This window comes from Rana temporaria, chromosome 3, assembly GCF_905171775.1.
Source record: "Rana temporaria chromosome 3, aRanTem1.1, whole genome shotgun sequence".
NCBI lineage: Eukaryota > Metazoa > Chordata > Amphibia > Anura > Ranidae > Rana > Rana temporaria.
In genome coordinates, this window is record NC_053491.1 from 26,284,152 (window position 1) to 26,303,628 (window position 19,477).

At 46.3% G+C, this 19,477-nt stretch overlaps 1 protein-coding gene across 2 annotated transcripts in view; it reads right to left on the minus strand.

The window, feature by feature from the left end:
• Window positions 1-19,477, minus strand: part of MCTP2 (multiple C2 and transmembrane domain containing 2) — a 329,446-nt gene that overhangs the window by 234,523 nt on the left and 75,446 nt on the right. The gene's annotated exons all lie outside the window — the stretch shown is intronic.

The window sequence follows — 19,477 nt, forward strand, 5'->3', positions numbered from 1 at the left end:
GGTTAAGAAACGCAGTAGTTCCGGCGCGGGAGCGCGCCTATTTTAAATGGCTCACGCCCATTTGAATTGGCCCGCCTTGCGCCAGAGGCCGCCGGCGTAGTTTTCATCGCAAGTGCTCTGTGAATTAGGCACTTGCGATGAAAACTTGCGGCGGTGTAACGTATCTACGATACGTTACACCGCCGCAGTTCTATGTGAATCTGGCCCCCTGTTATTAAAGGTAAGTTTATTACTAAAATCACGGTATATATATATATATATATATATACAGTTGTTACTGGGCTGTTTGGCTTTCTGACAGTGCACCACACCTGCAGAATATAATAGAAGTCTATGGCAAAGTGCAGCTATCCAACAGGAAAGCCAAAGGTGCGGTGCAGGTAAACCTCAACACGGTCAATCTGACCCAAATCGGACCCTCCATTCCCCTCTGAGGCTGATGTCCGTTTACAGCCGCCTACCTGCAATCCGATCCGCAAAAAAAAGTAAAGTGGCCTCCATAGAGTATAGTGGGCTATGTCCGTGTCTGCTCTGGATATGCAGAGCAGACACGGACCTGCCATCCGCCTGCTCCACTTATTGTGGCCTGCGACTGGTTCCCAAGTCGCTTAAATGGCCCTCGCTCTTTAACCACTTGAGAGCCGCGCTGTGGACGTCTTTTGTCTATAGCGTGGATCTCAAGTGCCGAGTGGACGTCTTTGGACGTCTTTTTCTGTGCTTTACCCGGGCACGCAGCGGGTAAATACTGTGCCGACACATCGCTGGGAAGCCGATGCGTGTACCTGGCGGCCGCGATGTCCGTCGGGTACACGCGATTGGCGGTGACAGCAGGGACGTGGAGCTTTGTGTGTAAACACAGAGCTCCACGTCCTGTCAGGGAGAGGAGACCGATCTGTGTCTCTTGTACATAGGGACACAGCATCGGTCACCTCCCCCAGTCACCCCCCTCCCCCCACACAGTTAGAACACACCCGGGGAATACATTTAACCCCTTCCTCACCCCCTAGTGTTAACCCCTTCCCTGCCAGTCACATTTATACAGTAATTAGTGCATTTTTATAGCACTGATCGCTGTATAAATTTGAATGATCCCAAATTTGTGTCAAAAGTGTCCGATATGTCCATCGCAAAAAAAAATTTAAATCGCAGATCGCCGCCATTACTAGTAAAAAATAAATCAAATCTATCCCCTATTTTGTAGGTGCTATAACTTATGCGCAAACCGATCAAATACGCTTATTGCGATTTTTTTTTTTAACAAAAATATGTAGAAGAATACGTATCGGCCTAAACCGAGGAAAAAAATATTTAAAAAAATGGCATATTAATATAACAAAAAGTAAAAAATATTGTGTTTTTTTTCCAAATTTTCTGTCTTTTTTTGTTTATAGCGCAAAAAAATAAAAAATCACAGAGATAATCAAACACCACCAAAAGAAAGCTCTATTTGTGGGAAAAAAAATGATAAAAATATAATTTGGGTACAGTGTTGTATGACCGCGCAATTGTCATTCAAAATGCGTCAGCGCTGAAAGCTGAAAATTGGTCTGGACACGAAGGGGGTTTAAGTGCCCAGTAATGAAGTGGTTAAACAGTTGGGCACCAATGTGTTAGGGCAGGGCTCGACAAATCCCGGGCGCCAGAAAATAGAAATAGGGTCCTGGCGACTTGAATTGGAAGGGGGGCAAAAAAAAAAAAAAATTGTTTTTTTTTTTTTGAGCTGGCGCCATCTGGTGGTGGCCGTTGGTATTACAAGTTAAGCATTACAAGTTAAACAGCAATTCTAATGTTGTTTTTCACTATTTTCACTGCCATCTTCTTCCCTCTAATTAGAACTCCCAAACATTATATATATTTTTTATCCCAACACCTTAGAGAATGAAATGGCGATCGTTGCAATACTTTCTGTCATGCCGTATTTGCGCAGCGGTCTCACATGTGTGGTTTGAACAGCGTTTACATATGCGGGCGCTGCTCACGTATGTGTTCGCTTCTGCGCGCAAGCTCGTCGGGACGGGGCGCGTTTTCTGGCTCCTAACTTTTTTACCTGGCTCCTAGATTCCAAGCAAATTTGTCAACCCCTGTGTTAGGGCATGATTTAATCAATGGTACGTGGACAGTAGGATGGTTCTTATAAAAGGGGGTCATGTTGAAACCGGATGAGGCCATCCCCAAATTGTTCCCACAAAGTTAGGAACATGAAAATTGTCCAAAATGTCTTGGTATGCTGATGCCTTCAAAGTTCCCTTCACGGGAACTAAGGGGCCAAGCCCAACCCCTGAAAAACAACCCCCACACCATAATCCCCTCCACCGAATGATTTGGACCAGTGCACAAACCAACATCCATAAAGACAAGAGTCCTGACCTCAACTCAAAAGACATGAATTGGACTACCTACACGAGGAGGCACGGAATACCTGTGCATCCCCATGTGGGCAAACACAGCCCTCACATTGGGTGTATTCTGGAGTACTCCTCATGCGAATGAGACCGAAAACCTCGTACGCACTCACGGTTTTCTTGGCAAGAAAACTGCTGGCAGAGCTTTCTTGCCGAGTAAACCGAGCGTGTGTACGAGGCCGAGTAAACCGAGCGTGTGTACTGCACAGAATCTTGATGAGAAAAATACAGAACCTGCTCTTTATTTTCTCGTCGCGAGATTCTCGTCAGTGTTTTCCTGCCGAGAAACCCGAGCGTCTGTATACTTACCTCTCCATGGAAACCCGCGCATGCTCGAAATGACTGACGCATGCACGGTAGCTTCCAAGGCATAGGTAGGGTGAAGCAAGATGGTGGCGACGGCATCGAATGTGAAGAGCGCATGCTGGCAAGAGAATCTTGCCAAGAATCTCGTCAGGAAAAACAATACTACTCAACTTTCTTTTTCTCTACAAATGCATTTATGTGGCTACAACTACCTCGCCAATGAAAGCAAACCCGACCCAAAGGCTGACCTCACTTTCCTAACACAGAAGAAATGTTATAGGACAAATACAGTGTACAAGATCTAATGCCGCGTACACACGACCGTTTTTCATGTCATGGAAAAAAACGATGTTTTTACTCGACGCGATTCCTCTCAAGCCTGCCTTGTCTACACACGATCGTGAAAAAAAATGCTCGAGCAAAGCGCGGTGACGTACAACACGTACGACGGCACTATAAAGGGGAAGCTCCATTCGAACGGCGCCACCATTTGGGCTGATTATGCAAATTTCCCTTCTCATAACTTGCTTCTGAGTAAGGATAAGCTCTGGCGTGTTCGCATAGAACATGTGCTGAGCCCGCCAGGAAGTGTGCACGGCGCTGTGCTAATCACAGCCAGGGAGACATTGTCCCGATGCTCGGCTGCAGGGATCGTGAAATGTCTCCCTGGCTGTTATTAGCGCAGCGCCGTGCACACTTCCTGGCGGGCTCTGCACGTGTTCTATGCGAATACGCCAGAGCTCATCCTTACTTCTGAGCTCGCACATTTTTTCCCCCATCGTTAAAGCCTACACACGACCGTTTTTCATGACGAGATAAGCGAGAAAAAATAGAGCATGTTCTAAATTTTTAATGCCCATTTTTCTCAATGAGAAAAATGCTCTGGAGCCTACACGATCGTTTTTAACGACCAATTAAAAAAAATTGCATTTTTCTCGTATTGAAAATGGTCATGTGTACGCGATCAATTTTCGGGTTGTAAAAAATTAAGTTTTTTTTTTTATGTCATTAAAAAAGATCGTGTGTGGGCTCCACAGCATTTTTCGGGTTCTGAAAAAAGTCCAAAAAAAAATTCGAACATGCTCTATTTTTTAACCACTTCCCGACCTCCTCATGTACATATACGTCAGCAGAATGGCACGGACAGGCACATGTACGTACCTGTACGTCCTCTGCTAGACGTGGGTGAGGGGTCCGATCGGGAGCCCCCCCGGTACATGCGGAGGTCGGGTCCGCTCGGGGAGCGATCCGGGACGACGGCGCGGCTATTTGTTTTTAGCCGCTCCGTCGCGATCGCTCCCCGGAGCTGAAGAACGGGGAGAGCCGTATGTAAACACGGCTTCCCCGTGCTTCACTGTGGCGGCTGCATCGATCGAGTGATCCCTTATATAGGGAGACTCGATCGATGTTGTCAATCCTACAGCCACACCCCCCTACACTAGTAAACACATACACAGTGATCCCTAAATCCTACAGCGCCCCCTGTGTTTAACTCCCAAACTGCAATTGTCATTTTCACAATAAAGAATGCAATTTAAATGCATTTTTTGCTGTGAAAATGACAATGGTCCCAAAAATGTGTCAAAATTGTCTGAAGTGTCCGCCATAATGTCGCAGTCACGAAAAAAATCGCTGATCGCCGCCATTAGTAGTAAAAAAAATAAAAATGCAAAAAAACTATCCCCTATTTTGTAAACGCTATAAATTTTGCGCAAACCAACCGATAAACGATTATTGCGTTTTTTTTTACCAAAAATAGGTAGAAGAATACGTATCGGCCTAAACTGAGGAAAAAAAAATGTATATATGTTTTTGGGGGATATTTATTACAGCAAAAAGTAAAAAATATTGAATTTTTTTCAAAATTGTCGCTCTATTTTTGTTTATAGCGCAAAAAAAAAACCGCAGAGGTGATCAAATACCACCAAAAGAAAGCTATTTGTGGGGAAAAAAGGACGCCAATTTTGTTTGGAAGCCACGTCGCACGACCGCGCAATTGTCTGTTAAAGCGACGCAGTCCCGAACTGTAAAAACCCCTTGGGTCTTTAGGCAGCAATATGGTCCGGGGCTTAAGTGGTTAACAACGTTTTTAAGGTTGTCTTTTTTCGGGTTGTAAAAAATGTAGGCTAGGCTTTAACGACGAGAAAAATTTGCGCATGCTCAGAAGCAAGTTATGAGACGGGAGCGCTCGTTCTGGTAAAACTAGCGTTCGTAATGGAGTAAGCACATTCATCACGCTGTATCTCGTCGAGCAAATCGTCTTTTACCAACACAAAATCAGCCCCAAGGGTGGCGCCATCCGAATGGAACTTCCCCTTTATAGTGCCGTCGTACGTGTTGTACGTCACCGCACTTTGCTAGAGCATTTTTTTTTCACGATCGTGTGTAGGCAAGGCCGTTTTAATGATCGGGTTGAAAAAACTTTGGGCCAGATTCACAGAATAAGTACGCCGGAGTATCTACTGATACTCCGGCGTACTTTCAAATTTGCCGCGTCGTATCTTAATTTGTAATTCACAAACAAGATATGACGGCATTTGGGCAAGATCCGACAGGCGTACGGCTTCGTACGCCTTCGGATCTTAGGATGCAATACTTCGGCCGCCGCTGGGTGGAGATTGCGTCGTTTTCCGCGTCGGGTATGCTAATTAGCTGTTTACGGCGATCCACGAAGGTACGCACGTTCGTTACGTCGTCGCTAGTCGCGTCGCAAAGTTACGGCTGCTATTGAGGTGGTGTAACAATAGACAGCCCATGTTAAAGTATGGCCGTCGTTCCCACGTCGAATTTCAAATTTTTAATTTTTTTGCGCAAGTCGCCCGGGAATACGAAAGTACGTAACGCACGTCGCCATTCAAAACATTACGTAGGGGCGATGTCATTTCGCGCAAAGCACGGCGGGAAATTTCAAAACGGAGCATGCGCAGTACGTTCGGCGTGGGAACGTGCCTAATTTAAATGGTACACGCCCCATTTGAATTAGGCGGGCTTGCGCCGGACGGCTTTACGTTACACCGCCGTAAGTTTACACGCAAGTGCTTGGTGAATCAGGCACTTGCGCTGAAAACTTGCGGCGGTGTAACGTAAAGACGATACGTTACGCCGCCGCAGATATCTGTGAATCTGGCCCTTTGTTTTTTCTAGACCCTTGAAAACGTCATTTTTTTACAACCCGAAAAATGATCGTGTGTACGCGGCCTAAGAATTCGGCAATTTGTACACAAAACTGGTCAGAAAACCGAGGCTTGGAAAGTCTACTCACAACAACGCTTAATATATTATGTACACAACATTGTCTAATTGCCCTTGCATGCTTTCTGCATTCGCTGTAATTGCCAAAAAGAATTTGGAAGCACGTGCCCAATAAAACATAAAACTTGCGTTACTCTTCATCTCTATTACATACACATAGCAAACCACGCTGCCTGCTCAGACTACCACACAACGTAAACAAGTCCCTGACTCACCAGTGCTGGTCGTATACTGGCCCCGGACAAGGGAACAATATGAACAACATGCTGATTTGTAGAACAGTTGATCTCTGCTAGGTTTAGTGCCAAAGGAAAGTGGTCAGAGCTCTACAGCCAGTGCCGATCCTGACCTCCCTGGGGCCCTAAGCAAAATGACATGGCACATTAAAAATGAGAAGCGGGGGGCGCTGACGACAGTGACATGTCACTTTAACCACCTCCATACAGGGCACTTATACACCTTCCCGCCCAAACCAATTTTTAGCTTTCAGCGCTGTTGCACTTTAAATTACAATTGCGCGGTCATGCTACGCTGTACCCAAACTAAATTTTTATCATTTTGTACCCACAAATAGAGCTTTCTTTTGGTGGTATTTGATCACCTCTGGGATTTTTATTTTCTGCCAAAAAAATAAAAAAATGACCGAAAATTCTATTTTTATAAACTGGGAGGCGGTTTTCTAGCAATAAAACGCATGAAAACCGCCTCAGTGTGAAAGGGGTCTAAATTTACCTCAACTATATTCTCCTCCATTCAATTATTTCCCTACCGTTTTTTTTTTTTTTTTGTTCACTTCTATTTTATAAACTATCAATACCATATATACTCGAGTATAAGCCGACCCGAATATAAGCTGAGGCACCTAATTTTACCACAAAAAAACTGGGAAAACGTATTGACTCGAGTATAAGCCTAGGGTGTCCATCTGCATGCCTCACTGTGCCAATGACTAGACTGACGTTTAACATGGGAGTCTATGGAAGGGGTGCCCGGGTTTGAAAAATTGGTGCTCCCTGGCCGTAGGTCCCCTGGACAACAAACTTTGCACACGTGTAGAGGAAGAGTGGGGCTACATGTGTGCCAAGCTTGGGGTCCAGGGGACCTACAGCCGGATTGTACCGCCTCCCCAAAATCTGGGAGATCAGGCGCAAAAAGGGGACTCGAGTATAAGCAGGGATGGACTGGCCATTGGGACAACAGGGAGTTTCCCGGTGGGCCGATGGCTCAGTGGGCCGGCTTCAGTGACAGTGGACCGCCGCCACCCTCTGCTCCTCTGTCTCTCCCTCCCCGCAGCGCTCACCTGGGGGGAACAAAGAAGCAGAGGGAGGAGCAGGGACGACGACAGAGGAGCATGGGGGGAGGGGACAGACAGCTGACTCAAGAGCTATGGCCTGGGAGTTTCTCACTTCTGCCTAATCTTGTCCCATAAGGGGGGGCACCAAACTGATTCTTTGCCCCGGGAGAAATAATGTCTAGCTTCCCCACTGGTACTGCCTATAAGAGTACCAGTACCAGCCGTTCTACTCTAATAAAGTAGAACGGCTAGTGGCTAGTGAAGGGGGAGAGGGTGGCCGGGGGGGGGGGGGGCGGGAGTTGTCCGGCCGCCATGGGAGAAACCTGTCAAAGTGGGCCAGTCTGGATAAAGTCCAGGGCCAAATGTTTGTCCCAGTCCAGCCCTGAGTATAAGCCGAGGGGGACATTTTCAGCACAAAAATGTGCTGAAAAACTCGGCTTATACTCGAGTATATACGGCAATTAAAACTTGTTTTTTTTACACCTTTAACCACTTCAGCCCTGGAAGGTCTTACCCCCTTCGTGACCAGAGCATTTTTTTGCGATTCTGTACTGCGTCGCTTTAGCAGGGAAAAGCCTAACGTAAACGTTGTAACTTTACTGCGTCGGCCGCGCGTACGTTTGGGAATTCGCGTATCTAGCTAATTTGCATACTCGATGCGGAAATCGACGGAAGCGCCACCTAGCGGGCAAAAAAAAAATTGCAGTTTAGATCCGACGGCGTAAGAAACTTATGCCTGTCGGATCTAATGGATATCTATGCGTAACTGATTCTAAGAATCAGTCGCATAGATACGACGGGCCAGATTAGGACTTACGACGGCGTACATGGCGCTGCGCCGTCGTAAGTCCTTTGAGAATCTGGGCCCATAACTTTTGCCCAAACCAATCAAATGCTTATTGTGATTTTTTTTACGAAAAATATGTAGAAGAATACGTATCGGCCTAAACTGAGGCAAAAAATTGTTTTATTATATATTTTTGGGGGATATTTATTATAGCAAAAAAATATTCTTTTTTTTTCCAAATTGTCGCTCTATTTTTGTTTATAGCGCAAAAAAAAAACAGAGGTTATCAAATACCACCAAAAGAAAGCTCTATTTGTGGGAAAAAAAGGACGTCACTTTTGTTTGGGAGCCACGTCGCACGACCGCGCAATTGTCAGTTAAAGCGATCACAAAAAGTGGCCCGGTCATTGACCAGCAAAATGGTCCGGGCTAAAGTGGTTAATTCAGAACGGAACAAACCGCACATGTCTACCAGTGTGAACCAGGGCAGAGTGAACAAAAAAAAAGGTCCAATAGAGGTCAACTACTTGCAGTTGCATCTAGAATCTCAATAGATTTACGCTTAAAAAAAAGAAGAAAAAAAAAAAACACCCCGAACCCTTATTTCTGCCATGCTGAAGCACATTGCTTAGTATGTAATAAAGAATGCTTAAGAAAAGATGAAAGCTCCATAACACCTTATAAAATATGGTACGCGGTTCCCAGCCAAGCGGTCCATGAGATCATTTTTTGGTAGGGAACACAAGACTCAAACAATTAACAAAGCACAAATTCATCAAGTAAGAATTACACAAAAGAACGCAAACAAATGGCTTCACAGTCACACGTGTTCTTCTCAACAATTTCCTAAGCTTGTGGAAAAAGGAAAAAAAGTTTGTATAAAATAGTTTTTGGGTTATTTTTCTTTTTTTATGTTTTTTTTTACACAATGGGGGAGATTTACTAAAACTGTAGCATACAGAATCTGGTGTAGCTGTGCATAGTAGCCAATCAGCTTCTATCTTCAGCTTCTTCAATTGACCGATTGCAATACGGAACTGCATTGGCTTTAACGGACAATTGCGCAGTCATGCAATACTGTAACAAAATAAAATTTAGGCTTCTTTACTCACAAATAGATTTTCTATTGGTGGTATTTTATCACCTCCGCAGTTTTAAATTTTTGCGCTATAAACAAAAGAAAAAAACGACAATTTTGAAAAATAAATAAAAAAAACTCAATTTTTTTTACTTTTTGCTATAATAAATATACCACCATTAGGCCCCTTTCACATTGAGGCGTTTTTCATGCGGTACAGCGCTAAAAATAGCGCTGCTATACCGCATGAAAAAAACTGCCCTGGGAAGGGGTTAAACATCAGGGGCGATCAAAGGGTTTACTTTGTGCCTAGTAAGGATGAGCTCTGGTGTGTTGTCACATTCGGCTCCCCATCACAGATTGTTCCAAAATGCAGCTAAAGGCCCAGGCCAGGTTTTGCGATTCGGCACTGCGTCGCTTTAACAGACAATTGCGCGGTCGGGTGACGTGGCTCACAAACAAAATTGACGTTCTTTTTTTCCCACAAATAGAGCTTTCTTTTGGTGGTATTTGATCACATCTACGGTTTTTATTTTTTGCGCTATAAACAAAAATAGAGCGACAGTTTCGAAAAAAATTCAATATTTTTAACTTTTTTCTATAATAAATATCCCCCAAAAATATATATAAAAAAAAAAAATTTCCTCAGTTTAGGCCAATACACATTCTTCTACATATTTTTTGGGGGAAAAAAATCGCAATAAGTGTTAATCGGTTGGTTTGCGCAAAATTTATAGCGTTTACAAAATAGGGGATAGTTTTATTGCATTTTTATTAATTTTTTTACTACTAATGGCGGCGATCAGCGTTTTTTTTTGTGACTGCGACATTATGGCGGACACTTCGGACAATTTTGACACATTTTTGGGACCATTGTCATTTTCACAGCAAAAAATGCATTTAAATTGCATTGTTTATTGTGAAAATGACAGTTGCAGTTTGGGAGTTAACCACAGGGGGCGATGTAGGAGTTAGGGTTCACCTAGTGTGTGTTTACAACTGTAGGGGGGTGTGGCTGTAGGTCTGATGTCATCGATTGTGTCTCCCTATAAAAGGGATGACACAATCGATGCAGCCGCCACAGTGAAGCACAGGGAAGCCGTGTTTACATACGGCTCTCCCCGTTCTTCAGCTCCGGGGAGCGATTGCGATGGGGCGGCTATAAACGGATAGCCGCCCCCTCATCCCGGATCGCTTCCAGACGATTTCCGACCGCCGCATGTACCGGGGCGGGGGGGGGTTTCCCAAAAGAAACCCCCGACACGTGGAAAGGCAGGGACGTACGAGTACGCCCATCTGCCTGTACGTGCCATTCTGTGGACGTATATGTACATGCGGCGGTCGTTAAGTGGTTAAATACAGTATTTGGAAATCTGACGGACTGTTTACATGTTACATTTTTAAAGCAGCAGCAAACCTGCTGACCTTATGTAGCGCTATCCCCTCAGGAGCCACTGGTTAGATTGGGACGGCATGATTATGTTACCTCTGAGATGTGTCTAGGGATGATGATGGAGTAACGGAATGTCCAAACTGCAGGGTGTCATTTTCTGTGCTTTATTTACTTGCCCAACATGGCAAACAGTAAACTTGAGGTAGATAGAAGTAGGTTGGTGAAAGGAGAATTTGCAGATTCAGGCCTATGGATAACGGAAGCAGTCCTGCCTCCAATGGGACTTTAACTCACATCGAAATTCCAGCCAGAGTGGGTATAGTGTACCTGGACAGGCCTCTCTCACCGACCTGGCAGCCAGAGTATCACTCAGAACTTCTGGGAAAGGAACAAGTCTCTGCCACCGACTTAGCTCTAGTAGAATTAGGAATAGTAGTGAGACCTCTGCCACATGTCGGTACTCAGGAACGTGGAAAATAGAGCGAATCCTTTCAGTTAATACAATTTGCCTGAATCTCCCTCAGGTAGCTTTTCCATCTGGTCACCGACTAACAGGTTGCCATCAAGCAAACTGTCAGTGTACGGTCACCGTGATCCCTGATGGATCGTCTAAGCCCTGTTGGATTGCCTGCCTCCGGGCTCACCTCAGACTGACTCCCCACCGAACAGCACAACTCGCTTGGGATCTTCCTCATGAAGTGTAAGGACCCAGTAAGTCACTGGGGCCCCCTTGCAGCTTCGGGTGCTCCGGGCCATGAGGGCCCAAAACTGGGAACTCCGCGTGGCACGTGCGCCCCGGCCTGATAGGCCATCTCGCCGGGGCCTGTGATGTGCGCACACCCTAAAGGTGGGTGCTGTACCTGGAACCAGGAACAGAACTCCCTAAAACATGGCCCCCAGCATGCCCCGCAAGGGAGAAACAACTCTGATTGGTTGCTGACAGAAGGCGCCTTTCCCTGGACCCCTCTGGCGCCACCTGCTATCCAAAGATGGAACGGTAACTTTGGAACACAAAATGAAACCACAGGACAGTCCAGCCGGACAGAAACCCAATTTAACGAATCATAATAAATGAGAGCAAAGTAACTCTCTCACTCCCCTCTAAATTTGACATAGCACCTGTACTGAAAGTACACAGGCGCTACACATACATGGGGGCAGATCCACAGAGAAATAGATCGGCGCAGCGTATCAGAGATACGCTACGCCGCCGTACCTTTCCTGGCCTAATTTCGAATCCTTAAAGATTTCGCGCCGTAAGTTACGGCGGCGTAGTGCATCTCTGGCGGCGGAATTCAAATCGGCGATTAGGGGGCGTGATTCATTTAAATGAAGCGCGTCCCCGCGCCGAATGAACTGCGCATGCTCCGTTTCTAAATTTCCCGCCGTGCATTGCGCGAAATGACGTCGCAAGGACGTCATTTTTTAAACTTAGACGTGACTTGCGTCGATCCCAATTCACGGACGACTTACGCAAAAAAATAAAAAAAATGCAAATTTCGACGCGGGAACGACGGCCATACTTAACATGGCAAGTCTAACTATACGCGACAAAATAGCAGCTTTAACTATACGCCGGAAAAAGCCGACTACAGACGACGTAAAAAAATGCGCCGGCCGCTCGTACGTTCGTGGATCATCGTAAATAGCTAATTTGCATACCCGACGCGGAAAACGACGTGAACGCCACCCAGCGGACGCCGAAGAATTGCATCTTAGATCCGAAGGCGTACAAAGACATATACCTGTCAGATCTAACACAGATGCCGTCGTATCTTGGTTTGAGGATTCAAAACAACGATACGACGCGGGAAATTTGAAAGTACGCCGGCGTATCAGTAGATACGCCGGCGTACTCGCTCTGTGGATCTGCCCCATGGTTTCAAATGTGACAGAACACCTCTGATTTTCACATTTAACAGTCAGTCGGATTTCCAAACACTCCATACAAGCTCCGTTTTGTGCTGAAAATAACTGTGAAATCTAAAACTCCGGTGGGTGCAACAAGATGTCCTCTTGCCCCCTTCACACTCCATCATTACTGAGCAATAGTGTGGGGTGTAGCAAGATGGCGGCGATGGAATGTCACTTCTGGAGCAATCGGTGATAGGGAGCGGAATGTGACACTACACCGGCGAGTTCGCACAGTCCACGTGCAGAGCCCGCCAGGAAGTCGTCACCGCGCTGCGCTAGTCACAGGCAGGGAGACATTTCCCGATCTCTGCAGCCAAGCATCAGGAAATGTCTCCCTGCCTGTGATTAGCGCAGCGCGGTGCCGACTTCCTGGCGGGCTCTGAACGTGGACTGTGCGAACACGCTGGAGCTCATCCTTAGTGCCTAGCCAGTGTTTCAGTGTTGTGGAGGAGGTGCTTGTACTAGGGGAAGGCATGGATCGGTGCCCCCCTTCTTTGCAGGAACACAGGATCCATGCCTTCTGTGCTGACAGAACGGCGACCTGCCTTGTTTACATAGGCAGACCACCGTTCTGCCTCTGTACCGAAGCATGGGCGGGTGCCAGCAGACATTACGTTTCCCTGTACCCGCCGATCATTTCCCCACTGTGATCGGGCCGGCGGCGGCACGGCGCACCCCTGATGCGAAAGTGTGGAATCATGTACTAGGAATGTGATCCTGCACAGTAGAGCCGCCTTGCCACCGTATATCTAAGTTATATGGTCGGCAAGCGGTTAACCACAAGGACCGCCTCCTGCACATAGACGTCGGCAGAATGGCACGGCTGGGCACAAGCACGTACAGGTACGTCCTCTAAGTGCCCAGCCGTGGGTCGCCGGCGCGCGCCCGTGACCCGGTCCGAAGCTCCGTGACCGCGACCACGGGACCCGCGGACCAGATCGCCGTTGGAGTCCCGTGATCGGTCCCCGGAGCTGAAGAATGGGGAGAGCTGTGGCGCCATCATTGATCGTGTGATCCCTTTTATAGGGAAACACAATCAATGACGTCACACCTACAGCCACACCCCCCTACAGTTAGAAACACACAAGGTCACACTTAACCCCTTTAGCGCCCCCTTGTGGTTAATTCCCAAACTGCTATTGTCATTTTCACAGTAAACATGGTCCCAAAAATGTGTCAAAATTGTCCGAAGTGTCCGCCATAATGTCGCAGTCACAAAAAAAATTGCCGATCGCTGCCATTAGTAGTAAAAAAATTTTTTTTTTAATAAAAATGCAACTATCCCCTATATTGTAAACGCTATAACTTTTGCGCAAACCAAATCGATAAACGCTTATTGCGATTTTTTTTTTTACCAAAAATAGGTAAAAGGTTGGAAGGGCCCGGAGCTCCCCACGGGATCCTCATGGCGGGCCGCGATTGGGAGGGTACTGCCACTGTACAAGATTACATACGAAAGCAGAAACTGTCCAACGAAGTTCGACAAGGTCTGGTCCAACTGGGTCGATGCATCTGGCTAGGTGCCCTCCCCCTCTCCCCTCTGGTGATGGGTCCCCCCCCCCCCCTATGGGTGGGTGTATCCCCCTCTTCCCTTGGTCCTCCCCCCTCCTTGTGGGTGGCTATCCTCCTGATCGGACCCCCCTCCCCCATTGGGGATGGGGGTACGTAGGATTATGGAGCAATGACTGGGGTGACCTGTTGACCTGATCTCCCCTGCTTGATCCTATTGTTTTGTCAGTTTGGGCTCTGCTCACCTCTGTTATTTTGTGGCCCTTATTACCGTATTTACCTTGATTTTCCTACTCTATTTGTAAATGCAATCTGTGATTGAATGTATACACTTTGCTTTTCAACTATCATTGCTTTCAATCACTGTTAATATTTCAATAAAAAGAAAAATTCTTTACTGTCAAAAAATAAATAAAAAATAGGTAAAAGAATACGTATCGGCCTAAACTGAGGAACAAAATATATATATATATATATATATATATATATATATATATATATATATATATATATATATATATATATATATATATATATATATATATATATATATATATATATATATATATATTTTTTTTGGGGGGGGGGGGTAAAGTAAAAAATATTGCATTTTTTTCAAAATTGTCGCTCTATTTTTGTTTATAGCGCAAAAAAAACAAAAAACCCACAGAGATGATCAAATACCACCAAAAGAAAGCTCTATTTGTGGGAAAAAAAGGACGCCAATTTTGTTTGGGAGCCACGTCGCACGACCGCGCAATTGTCAGTTAAAACGACGCAGTGCCAAATCGCAAAAACTGGCCAGGTCCTTTAGCTAAAAGTTATAATTTCTTGTGTTCTGGTCAAGAAGACATCTTGCAGGCAGTTTGAATAAAAAAATCAAATATTTGCCGTTGAAAAAGTCTGTCATTTTTTTTATCCCTCAATAAAAATAAGAATGTGCTAGGAGGAGCCCAACATTCCGCACATCGCTGATGACTACTGTATAATTCCAAAGCATTTAGGAGGATAGTCACCGGCACGTTCCTGGCTATTGCAGCAGGTGCTCAGATCTTACATCACTTTTATTTACAGTCAATCTAAACATCTGCAAAACAAAATGACTAACCTCACAGCAATGATTGTCATCGAGGGAACATACCTGAACTTACATTATGCCAGGTTCACATGGGTGACAACTTCCAAACGCACTATACCAGCCCTCATCAACCAGGGTTCTGTGGAATCAGTGGTTGCTGCTGCTGCCAATCAAATTCTGTGAGCAGAGGGGCGGGCCACAGCCTGGCTCGGAGGCAAGCTTGTAGGTCTGCCCCCACAGCAAGCACTGTCCAGACAGAGGGTCAGGGGTCCTGCAGCTTCATAGGACAGTCAGAGGAGAATGAAAACGCCTCCTACAAGCTTTAACCAGACACTGATAGAAGTCATAAAACTGCTATATACTGCTGATGAGAAAAGGTATTTAGCAGTTTATATTTACTAAAATAATTGCATTTCCATGTTCTGTGTACTGTGGGAGACCAGATATAGTGACTGCAGGGAACTGTTTTTAGTAACACTTTGAAGTGGTTGTAAAGACACAAGGTTTCTTACCTTCATGCATTCATAAATTACCATTTATACATTTTTTTTTTTTTTTTTTTTTTACACCTGCAAGGCAAAAGCCATAATGAGCTAGTATGCACCGCATATTAGCTCATTATGAAATACTTACCTCGGAACAAGGTGTAGGGGACTTACCTGGTCCACGCCGAACGTGTCTTCCGGGTATTGCCGCTCCAGCGCTGTGATTGGCTGGAGCGGCGTTAACGTCACTCCCGCGCATGCGCGCGGGAGATTTCATTCCGGCATGCCAGCCCTTTAGCCGAGGATCCCCCCTGCGCATGCGCCGCTGCAATCAGCAGCGCATTGCGAGGGGAATATCTCCTAAACCGTACAGGTTTAGGAGATATTCTTTATACCTACAGGTAAGCCTTATTATAGGCTTACCTGTAGGCAAAAGTAAAAAATGTGGGTTTACAACCACTTTAAGAGTTTCAGTTTGTATGCAATCAGCCAGGCCTTTGCACTACATGGTTTTGGTAAATCTGAAGACAAAAATCTGCAGAAAATCTAATAGTGCATCCAAATCATCCTCATATATATGTAGCGCTTACCCCCGAAGGAGCCGCTGGTTTGTTTTTGGGATCGGCATATTGAGTTACCTTAATATGGCCCAGGGGTGCAGTGGTAGAAAACAAACAGTGAGCAAAAGGTCCAGACAGTAAATAAAGGTAAAGAGGAGAGAACTTTGCAGTATCAGGCCTGGATATTAAATGGAGCAGTCAGCACTGCTCTGCATAGTACCAATTTGTAACTCGTCGCTACTCCAACTGAGTGGGTAAAGTGCCCCCGGATAGACCCGTTTCTATAGGCCTGGCAGCCGAGATGTCACTTAGGATTTCTGGGAGGAAACAGTCCTGGCTCTAGGGCCCATTACAATAACTGAGCTAGGTAGATAAACGGAACGAATCCTCCCAGTAGATTTCTGCATTGGTCACCAGATGACAGCAAGCATACCTGTCAGTACTCTGGTCACCGGATCCCCAATTGGTTTGTTCAGGCTCTGTTGGACGACCTGCCTCAGGGTCCTCCTCAAACCGACTCCCCAATCGTACGGCACCCAGCCTGGGATCCTTTTAGTAGAACCTGGAACCCAGCAAGTCACTGGGATCCCCTTGTACCTCTGGATGAGGGTTTTCGTAGCCTGTAACTTTGGCCAGGTGGGCCACGCCGGCGGGGTCCATGGATGCGCGCACCCTGAAGGGTGAAGAACCGGGACCCCGCGAAGATTTTAGAACACATGACACCTGTCACAGATATACCCTTCCCCAGCATGCCTTGCGAGGAGAAACTTCTCTAATTGGCTGCTGGGAAAAACTTGCTCTGCCAGAACCCCTCTGACGCCAACTGCTGGCCAGGGATGATATTGCATCGCTGGACCACAGACTGACCCAGTGGACATTTCCGGAATGACAGAAGTCCCAAAATTTAAACAAATAGTGAATGGGAGCAAGGTAACTCTCCCATTCCCCACTAACTTTAGCGTCAGGCCCGTCGCTACAGGACAGGCAAAGCAAACAATTGCTTGGGGCCCCCAGCTGGCCTGGGGCCCCCAACTTCCCCTTTCCAGTCTGTAGCGTGGCCAAGCTCCTCTTCTTTCCTCCCGTCAGTCCGGCCAAGTACCGCGCGGTACAGGAGATTCAGTGTCCTGTTCCCGACCGGACTGACAGGAAGTGCACACTGAGTGCTCACTTTCTTTCAGTCCGGCCGGGAAAAGGAAACTGAATCTCCTGTAGCACAGGGACCCGGCGGGTGTTCTGCCGAATAAGTTCTGCCCGGGGGATAAGGACCCCCCTTGTACTGCGCATGCGCGACGCTGAGTCTTCGAAAATACGTCAGGACACCTGACTGACAGGGGGAAGAGGAGCTCGGCCACGCTACAGGTAAGAAGGGAAGGTGAGAATACAACAAAACATGGGGGGGGGGAAGAGTAAAAGTGATCACAAAATGGTAAAATATGAATAAAAGCAATGTGGGAAGCATAAAGATGCTGGCATCTTTATGCTTCTTACATTGCTTTTATTCATATTTTGTTGTTCAACACCATTTGGAGCCTTCTTTTATATTTCATGCTATGCTGGGGCACTAGTGATTCATCTTGCCCCACCATCACCCCTTCCATCCACCCGGCTGTTGGTTTTCTGCTTGCTGTGGTTCTGCGCTGTGCGTGCAGGGGGGCTCCATGTCCATTTTGCTTGGGGCCCCCTAATTCCTTCAAACAGCCCTGTTTAGCGTAGTGCCCATACTGAAAGTAAGGGGCGCTACATATACATAAAACAAATAAACCAGATATGTAGGATTAGAGAAATAAATCAAGCTCAGCTTTCAACTTGCAAGAAAATCATAGCCTCACAAGGGGGGGGGGGGGGGGGGAGAAGGATTGCAGCTCTTTATATTACAAAGTTTTAACATAAATAAAAGTAAAAGACCAATTTCCTTTTCGGCAGGAAGAGTAATTTCGTTTTGCCGGCACAATACCCCAGGAAAGTCAGGCTACTTCAGAAGAAATGACAATACGGATATTGCATCAAGAAGAGAGCGCTTCCAGTGAAACAATTTGGCTGCCATTCAAGATTCGTAGGAAAGAAATCTGCGTGCCTGGAGCCCAGACTTTGCTCCGAGCAAAAGAACTAAAAGGTAAAAAAAAAAGTACATTTACATGAAAACACACCTCCATGTCTCTCAGTCATATCCTTCATTGACTTAAGGTGACACACCCTCGTTGCTTCCCCTGGAGAACACTTAAAGGTTTCTGTAAACATGAAAAGTCGGTGGAACTGTTACGGCTTCCAACAAACACGACAGGTCATTATAGAAGACGGTGACGCTCTAGAAATAGACTCAACTGGATAAAACAGCGTGGCGTCCAGACAAATCGGATGTCGGGGATCCTGAACTACAAGACAGAAATAGCAGCTGTAAAATGTGTATTCCGGTGTATCTATCAGCGCAAATCGGATACGACCATTAGAAAAAGGAATACTGAGAAGCTGCAGTTTAAAAATAAGTGATGTTTATAAACCGTAACCCGAACTTTAAAAAGCTCCCCTGGCCAATTAGTCCCAAACGGCTCAAGTCCCATTCTGGAGAATTAGAGATTACATCGCACATGGAGCGGAGAGTCATGAAAACATGGAAGGCTCCTTCAAACCAGCAGCGTTGGCTGCCATTGTTCAAAGCAACCGAACGCAAGAACAAAGTCACTCCTTCCAATATACCAGTGGCGGTCCGTCCATAGAGGGCGCTGGAGCGCTGCCCCCTCTGGCTCTGCACCGCCACTGAAAATAACATACATTCATGCATTGCATGAATGTATGTTATTATTGCCAGCTGCCGCTGGTCTATTCAAGGTGGCCGGACATTGAGCGCCGACCACCTGAATAACGGGGCAGCTGGTTGGCTGTGCGGAAGTGACCATCAGAGCCAGCGGCTCTGATTGGCTTTCCGTGAACAGCCCTCGTCTTCCGGATGTCTTATCCAGGGAACGTACGGGGTGCGTTCCTTGGATAAGACTGACGGCCGTCTCAGCCAATCAGATTCGCTGATTCTGGTTATCGGTAACCTGATTGGCTGAAGCGTCACCAAGGCACGTCGAAGGATTAAAGTAAGTTCATTTTACAGGGCACAGCGGCGACAATGGGCACAGAGGCGACAAAGGGCACAGAGGCATCAATGGGCACAGTAGTAACAATGGGCACAGTGGCAACAATTAAAGGGCACAGTGACATGCACAGTGGCAACAATGGGCACAGTAGTGACAATGGGCACAGTGGCATCAATGGGCACAGTGGCATCAATGGGCACAGTGGCGACAATTAAAGGGCACAGTGGTGACAATTAAAGGGCACAGTGGTGACAATTAAAGGGCACAGTGGTGACAATTAAAGGGCACAGTGGTGACAATTGAGGGGCACAGTGGCTGCATTTGATGGCATGGCACAGT